The sequence below is a fragment of the Sceloporus undulatus genome, chromosome 6 (genome assembly GCF_019175285.1).
Source record: "Sceloporus undulatus isolate JIND9_A2432 ecotype Alabama chromosome 6, SceUnd_v1.1, whole genome shotgun sequence".
Lineage (NCBI taxonomy): Eukaryota > Metazoa > Chordata > Lepidosauria > Squamata > Phrynosomatidae > Sceloporus > Sceloporus undulatus.
The window spans coordinates 116,512,888-116,531,149 of NC_056527.1; the positions used below are offsets into that span (position 1 = coordinate 116,512,888).

Genomic DNA, 18,262 nt, shown 5'->3' on the forward strand with positions numbered 1-18,262 from the left:
CCATCACCACCACTATTGTCATCATTACCATCAATCATCTCTGACCACCAGTACCATCATAAAATTTTTTATCTATCTAGACCTAATCTGCTTTTTCTTTTGAAAGATTTATCTTTCTCTGAACCCTTCCCAGGTATGTCCACATCCTTGACTTAGGGCAGGTGTAGGGATCATGCATTTGCAGCCCTCCAAATATTGTAGAACTGCAAAGCATTCCTCATCACATATTACCTTGGCTAGGGATGCTGAGAATTGCAGTCCAACAGCATCATGGCAGCTATGTGATTCCCATTTTTCAGAGCATATATACACTAGATTAGACAGCTTGATACCGTTTTAAGCATTCTGGCCTCATCCTGGACAATCCTGAGGTTTGTAGTTTGGTGAAGGATTTACTTAGAATTCCCTGCTAGACAGGAATAATCCACTCCCCTGAACTACATAATGCTCTCTCGATACCTCAACAATTCCAAAGGTTTTGTGGGAGGTAGCCATGGCAGCTGAAGTGGTACCAAACTGTTATAACTGTGTAGTGTAGATACTGCTATCCTAAAAAAAAACAAGGAGAGAAATAAAAAAAATTAAAAATTCCAGAATTCTACAACTAGCTGAGGCTGGCAGAAGGACATATGTAAAACATAAGACCCATTTGCTACATGCCACCATTTAGGTAATATATATTGGTCAAAAAACAAGACAATGTGGGTAAAGGATATGGCCAGGATGCTTGAGGGGCATCATTTGTCTACAGTGGCTTGTCTACAGGAAGACAATGCTAACCAAAGGATGACATTATTGTACATACGTAAGCCTGGATAACACAATCCTGAAATCTCTAAGGAAGCACAAAGTGTCAAGGGACAAAAACTATACACCCCACTGGCAGGTCAACTAACATGGGCAGTACCTTCGTCCAATGCAGACTGTCATCCCACTGACCCCTGGCCAAATGAGCAAGCTGGAGCTCCTGTTCTGACCCCTGTTTGATAAGCAAAAGGGACTGAGGACAATGAAAAGACTGCAACCTGTCCCTGGCTGCAGTTGACATGTACATTCAAGTCAACATTTGACTATAGTAAGCATCTCTTAGGGTTTACTTGGCCAGGTTTATTATTCAGAGGTTTGTCAATGCCTTTCTCTGAAATGGTAATTTGCCCAAGGTAACCCTGAGGGCTTCCATGGTTTAGCAGGGATTTGAACCCTAGTATTCCAGAGCCCTAGTCCAAAACACAAATCGCTACACCCTGCTGTCTCTCCAAAACTAAGCATACCACTATTATTTATTTATTATCTTGCTTTCCTCCTGCCATGGATTCCAACTCCTAACAGAGAAGGTTCATGGGGACTAGTCTCTTGGCCACTGGATCAACCTGTCCCTAGAATTCCACAAATTCCATTCTGGCACAATGATTATGGAAGTCAAAACCTTCAGTTTGTGGCCTTAACAGACCCATGACAACCAGTGGCTATGTGGCTGTTTCTTCATTGCATTAGTATCCTACTCATGCTGGCTGAAGGATTCTGGGAATTTTTCTCCAAAAAAGTGGACCCTTCCCCCTCTCAAGCCCTCATTTGCAAGCAGAGATTTCTTCTTGCAATGAGCTGCATTTCAGGGGCATTGTCCCTGTCACCAGCCAAGCCTAGCTGTCTTTCCACAATTCCCCCTACACAGCACAGGGGAAGTCCCCTCTGTGTGGCCAGCCAGTAAGGCTGCAGTGGGAGAACTGAATCCAGTGCAATCTCCCATACCACCAAACATCCCACAAAGCGGATTTCACCCTGCTCAAAACACAGATGGGGAGACAGATGGCTCTTCTCTCTCTGTTCCCCCCACCCTTCTGAATCAGGGCTGGCAAGGGCTGCAACGGAGACGAAAACTGAATGCGAGAGACACTGAGAAACCAGGGGATGTGGGTTCGAGTTCCCCACCCACATACCGCCAACATCTCTTTGGTGTACCCCTTCTGCTGCATGGTGAAGCCACCTACTCTCACTCCCTTAGCTCTCCAGTTGCAGAGAAAAGAAGAGGAGTCGGGGGGGGGGAGGAATAATTGGGATACCCATCTGATGCTATACTCATCTAAAATAAAGATCATATCACAGCTTTGCAAACTGTAAGTGCTACATAGAGGAGGAGCAGCAGTGGTGTGTGTCCTCATCTCAACTCCTTAAGATGCATGTGCATATATTTGTATGTGACTGTTATGTACAAGAGGGAGCGAGGACTGGGCAATGGCATCCAGGGCTTACAGCATTGAGTCTTTGATTGGCAAAGACTCTAACACAGGGGTAGGCAACCTTTTTGAGCCGGGGGCCGGGCTGCTGTCCCTCAGACAACTGGGGGGCCGAACTCAAAATGGCGCCCGGAGCGGCGAGGAAGCTGCGGCGGGGGCGGTAGTCGGTGGCAGGACCGGGCTGGGGCCGGTCCCAAGGCCTCGCTGGGCCAGATCGGGCCCGTGGGCCATAGGTTGCCAACCCCTGCTCTAACATCATCTTTAACACACACACCCTGCCCTTTAATTTCCCTTATTCCCTCTGAATTTAGCTGTGACCCTGCTGACCCCCAGGAGCCAGAGGGGAAATGGATTTCCCCCAACACTGGTGGACTATTCTTACGGTAATGCAAAACATTCCAAGGCTGGCTTGGTCTTGAATAGACAGTTAAGTTCCATTAACCTTACAGAAGACTCGGCTCATGCAGGTGAAAACCATTATGCCTTGCTTTGTTGACCTGGATCAACACAACTGCTTATATTTGGGGAATTCTCCTTGTAGGTACGCAGATGGATGTGAGGAGCTATCATGATGACAGCCTGCATTTTGAAATTTACCATTATGCCACTGAAGTGGGGCAGCATCATGTATAAGCTGAGGAATCACAGGGATAGATTTCAGATTTCATGAAGGCATAAAAGGGGCTACTAGTTCTGAGAGCTATCTATAACCTCTATCTTCAGAGCCAGTATATCTGGGTATGTCACTTATCCAGAACACAGGGTGGCATAGTAGTTTGAGTGTTGGACTATGGCTCTGGAGATTCCCTGCTTGACCTGAAACTCACTGAGTACCCTTGGGCAAGTCACATGTTCTCAGCCTCAAGAGAAGGCAATGGCAAATCTCCTCTGAACAAATCTTGCCAAGGAATTTCTATGATAGGTTAGCCTTACAGTCACCATAAGTCAGAAATTACTTGAAGGCACACAACAGCAACAACAACAAAAACCACTCATGGAGTTCCCAGAGGTACCTGTGAGCAAATGGGTGCCTTACCAGGCTTCTGTCAATGCTACACTAATGGCCACAAGTGGGTTAGTCGCTCCATTTGGTGTGGAGGTACTTTTACCTCCCAAGGCTGAGCAGAGGATTCCTGCCCCCTGTATACTTGTAACTTAGAATCATAGAGTTGGAAGAGACCTCAAGGGTCATCAAATGCCATGCAGAAACTCACAACCAAAGCACTCCTGACAGATGGCCATCCAGCATCTATTTAAAGACCTCCAAAGAAGGAGAACCTGGTTAGCTCTGTGTACTTATGCACCTCAACATGGATGAGAAAGAGGAAGGGGTGGAAGAAAGAGCATCGTCTGTTACTCTACCTCAGGCAGTAAATTATCTTGGTCAATGCTGCACAGATGTGAACCATATTCCAGGATAACAGGCAGATGGAAAAGAAGCCATTATAGTCATGAGGAAAATGCCACCTATACCTGGTCTGCTCACAACCAGTAAGCTTTCTTTCTGGATTACAGTTCCCAGAAAGGCATCCCAAAGGCATCAGATCTCATCTGAACTTGGAAGCTAAACAGAGTCAGCTCTGGTTAGTACTTGGACAGGAGCCTGCCAACAAATGCCAAGTGCTGTAGGCTACATTTCAGGGGAAAGAATGGACAAAACCACCTCTGAGTATTCCTTGCCTAAGAAAACCCTAGAAAATTCAAAGGGTCACCATATGTCGACAGGCAACTTGAAGGCGTGCACACACATAATTCCCAGAATCTCCCAGCTAGCACTGCCAGCTACTTCTGCCCCTGATCTGCCCACAAAGGACCCCCGTTTCTTCTGGACTACAACTCCCAGAATGACCTGCCCACAAATAGTTACGTTTCTCCTGGATTACAACTCCCAAAATTCCTTAGCCAGCATGGTCAGGTGTCTCTGCTACTCTGCTCACGGCTTAATTTTTTAAACTACAGATCTCAGAATTCTCCCAGTGCTGCCACGCTGGATTCTGGGAGATGTAGTCCTAATGAGTAACCCTTTCCCCAATTTCTACTCCCTAAGCCTCCAAGGGCCAAAGCTAAAAAAATGAATTTCAACACGGAGAAATATAAGGTTCTACAAGGGCAGAAAAAATGAAATGCATAGCTATAGCATGGGGGACACCTGGCTTCAGGAGATTTATACATGTGAAAGGGATCTAGGAGTCCTAGTAGAACACAAGTTGAACATGAGTCAACAGTGTGATGCGGCAGCTAAAAAGGCCAATGCAATTTTAGGCTGCATCAATAGAAGTATAGTGTTTAGATCAAGGGAAGTAACAGTGGTGCTGTACAGACCGGCGCTTTGTGCCGGCCTGCACGCGTACTAGGGTTGCCTCGGGGCGTCCTTTCCAGATGCCCCGCAATCCTAGTACGTTGTAATGGTGGTGCCCATTCTACATGGGCGCCGCCATTATGACGTCACAACCAGGCCGCCTCCAAACGGAGCAGCGCAGACTTGATGTCCTGGCACTGCTGAAGGGTGCCTGTGGTGCCCTTTCCGTGGCACCGGAAGGATCTCCATTTTGGAGCTCTTTCCTGGGTTTGTATCGCTGGCGCAGCCTTTACACAGCTGCACCAGCAACACATCCCTTTCCTCGCTGCTGTCGGGGTGTCCTTGGGGCTTGAAGCCCCAAGGACACCCCTTTCCAGGCTGCAGGGAAGTGGCCTTTTGCCGCTTCCCCGCGGCCTGGAAAAGCGGTGGATCGGGGCCTCAGGGCTGCCGCTGTAGTAGCTGAGGCCCCGATCCGTCGGTGAAAGGGGCGGGTGCAAGCCGCCCCAAAGGGGTGGTCTGTACACTGCCAGTGCCACTCTATTCTGTCTTGGTCAAGCCTCACCAGGAATATTGCATCCAGTTGGGGGTACCACAAAAGGATGTTGACAAACTGGAGGGTGTCCAAAGGAGTGCCACCAAAATGGTGAAGGGCCTAGAAATCATGCCTTATGAGGAAAGACTTAGGGAGCTGGGGATGTTTAGCCTGGAAAAGAGAAGAGGTGACACATTGAGGATGGAGCAAGCTTGTTTTCTGCTGCTCCAGAAAATAGGACCTGGAACAATGGATGCAAGCTACAGGAAAAGAGATTCCACGTAAACATTTCCTGACAGTGAGAGCTGTTTGACAGCGGAACGCACTCCCTCGGAGGGTGATGGGGTCTCCTTCTCTGGAGGTTTTTAAACAGAGTCTGGATGGCCATCTTTTGGGGGTGCTTTGATCATGAGTTGGACTGGCTGACCCTTGGGGTGTCTTCCAACTCTATGGAGTTCATCACATGGAAGGGAAAATGAGATTTAAACTGAAAAAACCCGCAAAAGCGGAATGATTATCAGACGACTTCCAGATGAACACAGCATTAACCTGGACAGAAGCTAGAAAAGACATGCAAAGGTGCAACTGATTTTCAGACAAAGTTGGCATTAAAGTGCATTAACGTGACATCAGCCCAGACAGAAAGTTGACAAAACGCAATTCTTTTCACTTTTGGAAAATCCTGAAAGTAAAAAGTGGTTGGTTTTTCTCCACTCTCTGTCCAGGTTAATATTGCGTTAATGCGCGTTAACCCCGACTTGTCTGAAAATCAACCCCACTTTTGCATATCTTTTGGGGGCTATTTTAGGGTTTTAAATCCCATATCTGCAAAGGATACCTCCCGTGTGATAAACTCCTATGATTCTACTGTGAAATCCTAAACTCTCTCTGTGAACGTGGCCGGTCCAGGAAATGAAATGAACACAGGCAAGCAAGGAGGAGGGAGTTTCCCTCTTCCCCTATCAAGGCAGTTCAGTGTCCTTATCAGCCACCAGAGATGGTGTGCCTCTGTGTGTGTGTGTGTGTCCATGAGCATGCAAGAGAGAATGTGTGTGCGCGCTCCAGTCCAGCTCCTTTCTCTACATTGCTTCCCCCTCCAAAGGGACTTTTCCACCCGCCCCCAGCAGGGATCAAGCATTTGTGACTGACCCAGCCAACATTTGGGAACTGGGGAGAGAAGACAGATGGCTTTTCCAACAGGGAAACATGCTTGAGAGCTGGGAGGAAGGCAGTATGGCAGGATTCCATAGACAGAAGCTTGGAGAGGGGGAAGAAGAGGAGGGAAGAAGGGCAGTGGCACCTAGTGGATAAGAGGATGCACTGGGAGGGGATTCTATGTTCTGTGCAAGCCACACTTTGACCTGGGTGAGTCAGGACATTACTGAGCAGGTGTGTGTGTGTGTTGTGTGTCTGCACATGTGCAGGAAGCAGGCCCTTCCCCCCATTCCTTGCAAAACCGGATGAAGATCTGCAATTCCACCCCCACCCCAGCCACTCCCAACAGCAAGCAAGACAGGTCCCAGGGGGGACCTAGGGAATATTTATAGCTTGAGCTTGAATGGAGAGCGGAGAAGGGGGTGTTACCCAGCAACTGCCGGAGGGCACGCGCTGAGGCAGCGTAATCTTCTGTGACCTTTCACCCCAACTCTGGCCACAGGAGGGCAGCGGCAGAGGCACCGGGGCAAATGGGAGAAAGAAAGAAAGAAAGAAAGAAAGAAAGAAAGAAAGAAAGGACCCAATTTCAATCTCTTTCGCTTTTTTCTTTCTTCCACATAGATGCCACCAGATACGTCACTACTCCTCAAGTTCTTGTACCCCTTTACCACACACCCCACTATCCTAACAACATCAGGGCACCCTCCAAATCACAAATAGGAACACCCTCACCGCACTACATCTGGACAAAATCAAGACCCTCCCTATCTTTCTTCTTAAGAGTTGGTCTTGTTACTGGTGACTTTTCCCCAGTTGATGAGATTTTATTTAATTTTGGTTTTGCAATAGATGAATCCCCTCCTTGGCCTCTGTGCATACTGGGAGGGGAAAAGAACAAGGCAAAGGTGGAATTTGCAACCTGCCTGGAGGCGCAAGATACACAGGTGCATGGGTGTCCTTCTAACCCTGCAGGAGTTGTTGACAATTTCCTAGTAAGGCACTGAAACTCTGACCCACATACCCACTTTTGCAGCTTCCAACTGGTGTGTGTTTCCCCTCTTGCTCTTTCTTTCTCAATCTCTTAACATGATCAGCAAAGCCGCCACAACGCCGCCCCCCTTCCCTCCCCGCAATCGTCTTCCTTGCTGATTTCAGCCAGAGAGTTCAACCCAGGACAAGCAAACAGCAGACGTTATATAAGCTGCTTGCAAAGACAACACAAGGTGGAGATGCGGGGGAAGTCTGGGGTGGGGGCAGGCGGGTGCATCGGAAGAGAAAAGGTGGATGGTGGAGGGAAGGAGCCTTAACAACGCTTCCCCTGGTGAGTCACAGCCATGCCTGCCACCAATCTCTCTTCCAAGGGGAAACCAGGACTCCTGCTTCTAAGGAGGGCCTGCTCCAACATCCACTCAGACCCCCTGCAACAAAATGTAGGCATCCTTACCCACTCCCTCTTTCCTGAAAAATAAAATTAAAATTACCCCCTAGGTGCCACTGCCCTTCTTCCCTCCTCTTCTTCCCCCTCTCCTGCATGCTAATGTACAGCTTTTCAATCCCCTCTTTTTGTCTTTTACAAGAATCAGAGGTGGAAGGGAAAGGTAGGCAGCCGAGAGATGCTAGAAGCCATCATTTCAGGAGTTGTCTCCCAGACTGGAGGCCAGCATGTTCATCATAGCAGAGTGGGAGGAATCTCTCCACTCCGACCCCATGTATGCAAACCCATGCACCACTAGGAGCATGAAAGTGTGTACAAATCTGTCACGTGAGCCACGGGCTCCAACTACTCCAACAGCCACAGCTGTGCTGCTGCTCCTGTCCTCCGGCTGATGTTCCCCCCCCATTGCTTCCCCACCAGCCACTCCCCCACAGACCCCCTGGTAGCCATCACACAACCATCACGTTTGCAATGGCTGATTTACTTCGGCAGCCAATCACAGGCAAAGGACCACCTAGACTTCCAATAGAAATGCTTGGCTTTGAACCCAGGAGTCTGGTTTCCCAGACTACCAGTTTCAACCCCAGGTGCCCATCCGTTACTCCCCCACCTCCAATCCCTACCCCATCTTCAATCTCTCCAAAGCACTTAAAAGATTTAAGGCTTATGTGGGGGAGTGCAAGAAGACTGGGAAACTTGGTTGGCAAGGACTGAGACTGTTGCAGGATTTACCATTTGGGCTCAGCCTTGCTCAGTTCTGTAAAATGGGTACCAAATAAAAGGAGTGGGGATGTGTAACATTCTCAAGAATGTGGGAACCTTTTCTCAGAACATTGGAAAAAATGATAAAGCTTGGTGAAGTTGTACAAAAGACGATGACTATGGAGCAGTAAAGACTGCCTGAAAGGGTGGGCTGGATTCTCCCATTTTACCTGCGGAAGGACACTGCAGCCGCCAAACCTCGCGGCATCCGTGTGCAGTAAAAAGAACCTGGTTCTTCCGGGTTCTTTTTGCAGCATCTGGGTTACATCACATGTGCACCATTGGTGCATTTGTGACGTAAGCGACACACAGCAACGTGTGGCGGTGATGTCATCATGAAACCGTCGCCATGACGTACTAAGGTTAGGGACCATGTGGTTGGTGCGTGGTGCCTAACCCTAGAACCGCCACTGCCACGCCACAAAACACCAGTCTGTATTGGGCCTATATTACAGATGGATTGATTCAGTCAAAGAAGCCATGGCAGATGCAGATCTGCAAGACCTGAGCAGGAATGACTAGGGTTCTTGGAGATGTCTCATTTATAGGGCTAAGTTGAAGCTGCCGACAATGCAAGTCTTTGCAACATAACAGTCTGTAGAGATAAAGACAAATGACGTACCCACCATTATCCAGGAAAATTGGGGAGCATCTCCATTTAATGATTTTAGCAGTTGTGAGGTAGACATGGGGAAAGCAGGTAACAAGTGCTGAAGTACCCCTGCCCTAAAAAAAACAAATCAGGTTTTGTTACTACTGGTATAGATAGCCCAACATGTTAGCTTATCTTTGCATATAGAACATGCTACAATAGTTGACCTAACTCCCAGAATCCCTGGTTCAATTACTTTCAATAGGTCATACATGCCTGCCTGACTTCTGTAGTTTTCCAGTTACTCATAAGCAAACTATAAACCCCCCTCTCTCTGTTGTTCCAGCTTCTTCACCTTTTTTACCTCCAGTAACACCTATCTGCAGTCTAAGACAGGAGGAAGAGAAAGAGATCTCAAACTCCCCTATGTTCTATAATTGCAACAGTTTTCCTGGGAAATTTATTTTCAGACTGTGGTTGGTAAGGTTTTGTTTATCAGGAAAACAGGTATCTTCTGTATGGTTGAGTCTTTTTCATGTCCTTATGGAGCTACGTGAGTACAGCAATTAAGGGGCATTAAAGCTTTTCCATTTTTGTCCAGCACTGATTTATTTATTTTGGTGTGGGAATCTTTTTGGCTCAGTTCCCAAGGTACCATGTGTCTCCCTGGTGTTTCATTCTTGACATCCCTGGTAGGTCCACTGTAGCCCTGGCTCTTTTGGCCTGAATATTTCCATCTGTAAAATGGGAAGAATAGTGGCACTGAGCAGAGGACAGAAAAAAACACTGCAAGACTATTTTTTGGTCTCTGTCACCCTGCTTTTGCTTTCTCCACTTCCTTTTCCAAGGCTTCCTTTTAATGTAGAAGTGTGTGTAAACCCATCCCAGCTTCTTAAAACAGATTAAGAAATGAAATTCCCTTCTTCATCCAAAGAAATCTTACTATCCAGAATCACGGAATCTATGCCTTCAACATGTTGAAAGTTCCAATTTCAACAAATGCGACTTGACAGTAGTATGCCTCTGAGCATGCACAAACAGCATTTTTGGCAAAAGCTGAACAATCACCAACAGCCCTCAGGTGTCTAAGATTAGAAGGACAGGTAGAAATTCAAAGATTCGAAGACCCCCTCTGCTCCACGGAAGAAGCAAAGTGTAATTTGACTTCCATTTGGTTCTGCATAAATCTCTCCCCAGAGCTCTTATTATTATACTGTACCATAAAGATTGCGAAGGAGTGGGCTTGGGGCGTGGAGGTTTTAATGTATATGAAGAAGGCTGGATGAATGCTCCGAAACCTTGGCTGCTGGAGCAGAGAGTGTGTGTGTGTGTGTGTGTGTGTGTGTGAAGGGAATGAAGAATTCAGAAGGCTAGTAAAAACTGCATTCAGTCTATCAGATGCCCTCGAACAAGCAGCTCTGAACTTCAAACAAACAGAAAAACCACAGAGTAGAGGCTTCAAAAATAGCCTCTGGTAAGTGCATTTAAGGCACTACCCCACTGCAGTAGAATACACAAAAGAAAAGAGGTCTCTCACCAAATATAGAGAAGAGCCTTTGCAGGCAGGTGCTTGGAGACAAGGAAGCATCAATCCTGAGCAACATAAGAGAGAGAAGAATCCCACTATGGGGGGAGATATCACAATATAGGGGACTGTCTTGCCCAGAATTAGATGGAGAGTTGCGTAGGTAAGAACAAGATCCCTAAAAGGAATGAGCGACCAGTGTGCCATCTGTGCATGATCTATTTCTCCTTCCCTAATTCACACAAGACAATTTAAAAATGGCACCATCTTACAGGTGAGGCTAAGATTCAGCTTTCCAAGGCAGGGAGGGATAGGACTCAAGTCTAACTCTCCCATTACAAAGTAATTTTTAAAAATTCAGAAGGGGGAAAAAACCTACTAGCAATGCCCCAGTTCATTCTGGGGGCAGCGATTACTCCCCTGCTACCCATCATGGTGGAGGGGAAGAGGCTGGAAACCAAAGGCATACAACCACAAAGTAAAAAACGGTTGCTAACTCGTGAGGCATAAACCCTCACCGCAAAGGGAATTGGGGTGAGGTGCAGAGAGGGAGAGGCAACAGGTTGTTGTGCTGAGAAATAGATGGGCCACCTGCCATGAAGGACCCCCCTACTGGACATTCCCCCGATCCCCCTGGGAGAGGAATGAGAAAGGAGAGATATTGGAAAGAAAGTGCAGGTGTTCCTTCCAACTGATGGCTGGTTTAACTGTACACAATGCCTCCGTTCCACAGATGCTATGATACAGGATGGGATATAAATATCCAGCATGGCAGAGTGGTTGGAGCATTGGACTGTGACTCTGCAGACCAGGGCTCGATTTCCAGCTTGGCCATGGAAAACCACTGGGTAATCTCTCTCAAGTCACACTCTCTCAGCCTCAGGGGAAGGCAATGGCAAACCTCCTCTGAATAAATCTTGCCAAGAAAACCCCATGATAGCTTTGCCTTAGGGTTGCCATAAGTCAGGAATGACTTGAAGACACACAATAAACAAAAACCAGTATCTGAATTAAAAAAGAAAATGGGGGAGAGATCATAGGATACATCCATATACACACCACTCCAAATCCTCTGACTCTGAACACAATTGTCTTGCTTGCAAACAAGAAGGGTGGCAATAAAAGGAAGCTATTCCCACCTCAATTTCAATCCTTGCTTACTTTGGCAGATCAGCAAGGGAGGGAGAGTGATTCTGGATTAACACTTTGCTATATGTAAAACAGCAAGGGGAGGTTATTCTGGACCAATACCTTGCTATGGCACCAGATCCCATCTGATTTTGGAATCTAAGCAGAGTCAGCCCTAGTTAATGCTTGGGTGGGACACTGCCAACAAAGACCAGGGAGAAAGAGGAAAGGGGGGGGGGGGGTCCTGCTACTCTGCCTCAGGCAGTAAATTGTCTTGGATCAAAGTGACACAGATATGAACAATTCCACAAGATTACAAGCAGATGGAAAAGAAGCCATCCAAGTCAAGAAGAAAATGCTACCTCTACCTGCTCTGCTCAAAACCAGTTAGCTTTCTTTCTGGACTACAATTCCCAGAAAGGCCTAAATATGCCAAAGGCACCAGATCTCATCTGTTCTTGGGAGCTAAGCAGAGTCAGCTCTGGGTAGTCCATGGATGGAAACCCATCAACAAATGCCAGTTGCTGAGGCTGCATTTCAGGGAAAGGAATTGGCAAAACAACATCTGAGGATTCTTTACTTAAGAAAACCCTATGAAATTCAAGGGGTCATGACAGGTCCAGAGGCAACTTAAAGGCACATACACACACATGTCTAAAAAAAAAGGGGAGGCTATTCTAGATTAATACTTTGCTAGATCGTCACAGGAGGAGCAGTAGTTATTTTATTTTTATTCAGAGTATTTGTCTCAGAGCATCTTACAGATTGTAAATACTTTGCTAGATCTGCAGCGGAGCGGACAGTGATTCTGGATTCATGCTTTGCTAGGTCTAAAAGGGAGGGGGAGGCTATTCTGGATTAATACTTTACTATTTCTAAAAGGGAAGGTGGTTATTCTGGAATAATACCTCACTAGGCCGCATATTGGTTTGAGTGCTGGACTAGGATCTTGGACACCATGGTTCGATTTCTTGCTCAGCCATGAACCCCACTGGGTGACTTTGGGCAAGTAACAAACTCTCAGCCTCAGGGGAAGACAATGGCAAACCTCCTCAGACAACTCTTGCCAAGAAAATCCCATGACAAGTTCGCCTTAGGGTCGCCGTAAGTCAGAAACAAGTTGAAGACACACAACAATGAGGGTCTGCAAAAGTCTTTCTTTCAGTTAGTTTCAAAAGTGCTACAAGATCTCTCTACATACTGATTCTACAGACTAACATGGCCATATCTTTGAATTCTGCAAGCGAATCATTAGTCTGGATTGATCCTTTGCTAGACTGGCAACAAGGGCCATTGTTCTGAATTAACACTGCAAGATCTGCAAGAGAGAGGTGATTATTCCGGACTGATTTTATCTTAAGAGCAAAAATGGGGATGATGTGTTTTGGATTCAACCAGTCTCTATTTATTTCATTTTGGGTGGTGGGAAAATCTATTTCTTTCATTTTGGGTGGTGGGAAAATGGGGGGATCTGGCTCTGTCCCAATGACGTGCAACAGGATAGAGTTTGGAGGTGCATTTCATGAGTGGTGCAAACACTCCCCAGCATTTGTAATAAATGCAGCCTGGTGTTCCTCAACCTCTGAGGCTCTTCCAAATAGGTCACTTAGTGGGGGCAATGGGAAAGGAGGGCAAACTTGCCCCTGAGGATCTCTTGGCATGTGCAAAGAGGGAAGAAACCATGTCTCCCACACACCCCCCCCCAGGAGAAAATGCCTAGCATGCGAGGAGCCAAGGTGCACACCAGGCCTCTGGCCCAGGGACAGAGCATCACCTTCCGGCATGTTCCGGCTCTCCCCTGTCTCCATGCCCTCCTCCTCCCCCTGGCCCCCCTTCTGGCCATGCAGAATAGCGTGTGCAGGCGTGTTCCATGTGTGAGGGAGCGTGTCCGGGCGTGCCCTGTGGATGTGTGTGCGTGCACGTGCGTCTCCTAGCAGCTGTTTCTAAGCTCTCCCCCTCCCGCCCATCCCCATCGCCTGAGCAACAAGGCTGCTACCGAGCCACTATTGGCCACCGCAGCCAGTGATGTCAGCATCCCCAAAAAGTTAATAGGGTGGCTGGGGAAGAGGGCAAACATTCCTGCCACTGTTCCCATAGCAACAAGGCAAGCACCCCAGCTGGGCTATTCCCCCCCCACACACACACTCCCTCTTCATCTCTGGGCCCAGACTTGGCATGCGTGCGTATGCGCGCGCATACGCCCCCTCCACCCATCCCTCTGCAGCTGACTTTGGCTTCCATGATAGCAGAGGGGGAGAAGGCACCAGAAGGGGGGAAATGCATAGAAAGAAAGGATGACAGGAAGGGTGGTGCTCACCATCACAGCCACCTTCTGGGAGGGAAAAACCCCACAAGCCAATCCCAAAGTTATGAGGATTTCACTGCATTATCCAACATAAATTTCTTCCTACAATGCAATGCTAGACTGTGGAACTCACTGCCACAGGATTCTGTGCCAGTTTTTCTGAAACTGTTCGTTAGCCACAAAATCAATTTACTTTAAAAACCTTTGTTCACTTCTTCCAGACAGAAATATATCTTTGTCAATGACTGTATAGCACATAGATTCACCAAAGTCAAGGGATGCAACAGGGGAGTGTGCTTGTCTACAGTCGAGTTGTAGGTACAGGGTTCAACCTCTTGTGACAGATTCACCCCAAACCCCATATTATAAAACCTACCCGCTCTAGAAACTATAGACAGCCACCATGGTGCAGTGGTTTGGGTGCTGGAGTAGGACCCTGGAGACCAGGATTCAAACCCCCACTCGGGCAAACCACTCTGGGGCTAGGGTCTTAAGTAAATAGGAAACAATTCAAAGCATACAACAACTAGAAAGTATGAGTCTTTTCACACTACAGAATTAAAGTAGTACGATTCTACCTGAACAGCTATGGATGCATCCTATGGAATCCTGGGATCTGTAGCTTAGGAAGCACTAGTGCTCTCTGGCAGAGAATTCAAAATGCCTTCCCCAAACTACAAATCCCAGGATTCCACATGATGAAGCCAAGGCAGTTAAAGTGAGATCACAGTGCTGCAGACACTTGTCTAGTGTGAAACGGCCTTATGCCATGCAACACACATGGGTACTGAGTCAGGACTGGAAGGGAAAAGACTAGAGATCTGGACAGATGGAAACAAAGGAGAAGGAAAGGGAAATAGGGCAGGCAATCATTTTCCAGGTGGATTCAAAGGTCCTCCCCCACATTAATTATTAACCCATTCCCTGAGGGAGAAGACGAAGCTTAAGCAAAGAATCTCATGGCTCCTTAAAAAGTAAACAGGTTTATATTCCAGCATCAACAAACAAAAACCACATTTTGGGGGGAATGATAACCTGAAAAAATACCTTCTGTTTAGAGATGTCAGGGCTGCATACAATGAAACAAATCTGACAAATTTAAAACTAAGTAAATATTAAAAATAATTTTGCAAACCTATTAGAGCACATTAAAGAATTCAACAATTGTTTTTTGTGGGTTTTTCGGGCTATGTGGCCATGTTCCAGAAAAGTTTATTCCTGATGTTTCGCCAACATCTGTGGCTGGCATCTTCAGAGAATGCTTTGCCTGGAAAAATTTGGGTAAATTCAACAATTCTTTTTAAAAAACTGATTAAAACTGGTTGTAATAACGTAAAACAATTCAAAACCATATACAGTTCCACATTGGCTGTTCGACAATGGAATGCACTCCCTCGGAGGGTGATAGAGTCTCCTTCCTTGGAGGTCTTTAAACAGAGGCTGGATGGCCATCTGTCAGGGATGCTTTGATTGGGATTTCCTGCATGGCAGAATGGGGTTGGACTGGATGGCCCTAGTGGTCTCTTCCAACTCTATGATTCTATGATTTGCAACTTTGACTTTTGCAGCTTTGATTATTTGCAGTTTTGATTAATATGTTCTCTCTAGGAATCTCTTAGGTACTCAAGCACAATTCTGCTGGAAGTTGACCATAGGGTTGTGCTGGAGAACCTAGACATTCCTAGAGAAAACACTTCTCTAGGTATCTGTAGGTCCTTCAGTATGATTCTATGATCAACCTGTGGTAGACGCTGACCACAGAATTGCACTGGAAGACTATAGAGTTGCACTGGAGAACTTGGAGATTCTAGAGAGGTGCCCCCCTCAGGTAAAAAGAGGTTTTTCTTATTTGCGGTTTTCCCACATTCACAGGGGTTCTGTGCCCATAACCCAAGTGAATGTGGAGGGACCACTGTACGCACAAGGGTTGGCATAAAATCAATTAGATACCAAAGATTTTAATAAAGAGTCATATTTTGACTTGGTGCCTCAGTGACACCAGTGTTGGTGCCAATTAGGCCTTCAAGAGGAAGATGTCCCATATCTGGGGAACCACAGCAGAGAGGGCCCTCTTCTAGGTTGTGCAAGATAAGGCCAACACATGCCTCCTTTCGCATATGGACCCCCGCAACCCTCTCACTGTTTTGGCCCGAGAGTGGTACGCCCAAAATTTAATCTGGGATAGGAAATTGACTCTTCATGGACACACAAAACATATACACAAGACCTTCCACATTTGCTGGGGTTAGGAGCACAGGACCCCTGTGAAAGTGTGGGGGGGAAGCAAATAAAATCTCTAGGTCCTCCAGCACATTTCTATCTGTGGTCAACATCTTCCAAAAATGGACCACAGAATCACTGGAGGACTTACAAATGCCTAGAGAACTGCTTTCTTCTAGGAATCTCTAGGTCCTCCAGCGTGACTCTATGGTCAATTTCGAGCAGTCATGCCGGAGGACCTCGAGATTCATAGAGATAACATATTACAGTCAGCCCCGACTTTCAGCAAATGCTGAAGCTAAGGTACAATCTAATGATTGGCATGTGCACCACACCGCATACATGCACCCTATTGTTTTCAATGGGATGCGAGCATATGCAGTTTTCACCTTACACGGGGGTGTTTGTGTCTGGAACGCATCCCCTGCATAAGGGAAGGGAGGACTGAAATCACATCAGCAAATAATCAAATCTGCAAAAGTCAAAGCTGCAAATGTGGAGGGACAACTGTAGAGAAGCCAATATGATCCTAGGTTGCATCAACAGGAGTGTAATGTCTTGAAAAATTCCTGTCAAAAAGCACGTTTGCAAGAAAGTATTGAAATCAACTAGAAACTCTTACTTGTTACTCAGGTTACACAGTATCATGTTTACTTGTTACACCATTTTTAAAATGTATTATTGTTGCTTCCTCATTATCCAGAAAAATAACCACTTGCAGGTAATGATGGAATACATATAAATTGTTAGTAGGCTGCATCAATAGGAGTATAGTTTCTACAGTGAGGGAAATAATAGTGCCACTCTATTCTGCTTTGGTCAGGTCACACCTGGAACATTGTGTCCAATTCCAGGCAACACAATTCAAGAGGGATATTAACAAGCTGGAGCATGTCCAGAGGAGGACAATCAAAATGGAGAAAGGTCTGGAAACCATCAGGCCCTATGCAGAGCAGCTGAGTGAGCTGGGTATGTTTAGCCTGGAGAAGAGACGGTTGACATGATAGCCATGCTGAAATATTAGAAGGAATGTCACACTGAAGATGGTAGCAAGCTTGTTTTCTGCTGCTCCAGAGACTAGAATACAGAGCAATGAACTCAAGCTACAGGACAAACACAATGTGGTTTTGGAGATTCCAGCTAAACATTAGGAAGAACTTCCTGATGGTAAGAGCTATTTGACAGTGGAAGATGCTGCTGCCTTGGCAAAGAATCGCCTCCTTTAGAAGTTTGTAAACAGTCTGGTTGGGATTTGTCACTTAGGGAGAGCTTTGATTGTGTCTTCCTGCATCGCAGAATGGCCCTTGTGTTCTCTTCCAACTCTGTGACAGAGGACTATATCACACTAGACAAATCCCACTCAGAAACGGGATTTAAAATTAGAAAAAAATCACAAATGCAGGAAATTTTTCAGACAATGTTTCTTCCAAATAGCAATAACGCGAAAATGAAGCGAATGGAAAGTGGACAAAAACCACACCTTTTTTACTTTCTGGAAGTTCCCGAAAGTAAAAAGGTGTCATTTTTGTCCACTTTCCATTAGCTTTATTTTTCAGTCAGGAAAACAATGTTAGACAGTGGAAGATAATGTCTCGGAGAGTGGTGGAGTCTCCTTCTTTGGAGGCTTTTAAACAGAGGCTGGATGGCCATCTGTCACAGGGAGTGCCTTTAATTGTATATTCCCTTCCAACTCTAGGACTCTATAATTTGGCACTTGAGATGGGAGTGAGCAGCCACCACTGGGGCTAATGTGGCCTTCCAGATGTTGTTGGGAGTACAATTCCCAATAGCCCTCACTATCAGCCATGCTGGTTAGGGCCAATAGGATCTGCAATGCACCACCTCTGGAGGGTTGCACTTGACCCAACCTGCCCCCAGAGTTGCCTATGTTCAAGATGCTAAGATTAAACAGGCAAGGGGTCCCCTCTTGCAGGAATTACACCTTTTGTCTTCATGTTAAAAAGAAGAAGGAAGAGAAACAAGGAGGAAGGAGGGGGCAAACTCCTTCCCGCTCCCCCCCTTCTCCAGAGAGGGGTGGGCTTCCTGTTTTGGGTGCTGCATCTGCGTAGTGAGTG

The 18,262-nt window shown here is 46.5% G+C and overlaps 1 protein-coding gene across 6 annotated transcripts in view; it reads right to left on the reverse strand.

Moving 5' to 3' along the window:
• KDM6B (lysine demethylase 6B) overlaps positions 1-18,262 on the reverse strand; it is a 104,238-nt gene that overhangs the window by 74,701 nt on the left and 11,275 nt on the right. For 4 of the 6 annotated variants that reach the window (XM_042476476.1, XM_042476477.1, XM_042476467.1 and 1 more), the window contains one exon: positions 9,040-9,143. The exons of 1 other annotated variant lie outside the window; for it this stretch is intronic. The gene's annotated coding sequence lies outside the window, so the exon portion shown is untranslated. The remainder of the gene's footprint in view (positions 1-9,039; positions 9,144-18,262) is intronic. One more of the 6 variants, XM_042476469.1, reaches the window with a different exon arrangement.